Below are 1583 nucleotides of genomic sequence, written 5' to 3'. Positions count from 1 at the left end.
TTGGATAAATTTCTAAGTCGAATTGTTTAAATGCTATTTAATATAGCATCACATTCTAAAAAAACAAAAAACATATATTTCAGAGGTTTAGAAGATTCTGAAAAAATATTTTGAAAGAACTTTATAATCTCTCTAGGATTATCCAAATCGACTTCTATACGCTTTCTTATAGAACTTGTGGACGTTTTCTTCTTACGAGTAAATCCATCTTGTGGCATGGCTATGTATTAGAAACGAGGTCAACTATACTCAAACTTAACGAGAATATAGGTATACCTTATTCAAGATTATCTTCAACCAAATCAGGTCCTTATAACATACAACTTTACAAAGATCAACCATACTCAAACCTGATAAAGATTTTCTTATATATAGTTGTACCTTATTCAAGATTATCTTAGGTCAACTAAACCAAGTTCTTATAATATACAATCTTATAAAGGTCAACCATATTCAAACTTGATAAGAAATTGTTAGCTGTACTTTATTTAGGATTACCTTACATCAATCAAATCAGATCCATATATAAGGTTAATCTAACACAAATTCTAGTCAGGATCGAAGGCGAGGAGGCTAAACTCAACAATTATCTAATTAACTCATTTATGCTCAGTGATTGAATTATCTAGTTTCAAAGTGAACATTTTTACACACGTAGTAAATAATAAACTAAATTTGAATCAAATTAATATATTTTTCGGTTTAATCATTTTACTATTGTTTTAATTAAATTAATGACATATTAAGTAGAAACAGTGGCGATCTCTCCCTTAGAAACAATTTAAAATAATTCAAATTGGATATAATTCGATATTATGATTTTAATAGTTTAGTATAATAACATAATAACACTCTATTTTTATATATTAATAAAATTGTAAAATATTTGTCTTTATTACATTCTTTATTATAAGAGATAATATAAGAAATAATTTTTTATGTTGCACTGCTTTAATAAAATAACGGTGCTTATTTTAAATCTTATCTTAAGCCAATTCAAAAATTCTTTTGTATAGATACATTCCCTGTACTTCAATTTAACATTCATTTGAGAATTTATCTATTATGATTGACAATTCTTAGAGAATTATTATTAGACAATATTATCGGTTTTTTCTGAGTTTTTAAAAAAATTAATATCATCATTTTTTACGTTCTAAACATATAGGGAAATAAAAATAAATAAATTCAAGACTAATGAAAGTCAAGACCGATGGAGGTATCAGAGATTAAATTCAAATCCCAAAGATTAATTTACATAAAGTGTAATCTTCTTTAGTAAACGTTTCGGTTCTCTTTGGAGTCATCCTCAGTAATGATACATCTTTTAAATCATTATCATTGATCCTTCTATCAAAAGTGAATCATTATTAGATTCCCAACTGCAATGGAATCTGATTTGCAATATTACAAATTAACAACTAATCAATCCTAATAAAACTAAATCAAATAACTCACCTCAATCTGTGATTAAATCATAGAATTGAATTAAATTACGATTTTGATTAGGAGAAAAAAAAAATTCAAATTCTGAATAATGAGAAATCTCTAAATAAATGATTAGTTTTTGAAAAAGCATACAT

The sequence above is a fragment of the Atta colombica genome, unplaced genomic scaffold (assembly GCF_001594045.1).
Source record: "Atta colombica isolate Treedump-2 unplaced genomic scaffold, Acol1.0 scaffold54, whole genome shotgun sequence".
In the NCBI taxonomy this organism is placed as follows: domain Eukaryota; kingdom Metazoa; phylum Arthropoda; class Insecta; order Hymenoptera; family Formicidae; genus Atta; species Atta colombica.
Note: the sequence above shows the minus strand (reverse complement) of the source record.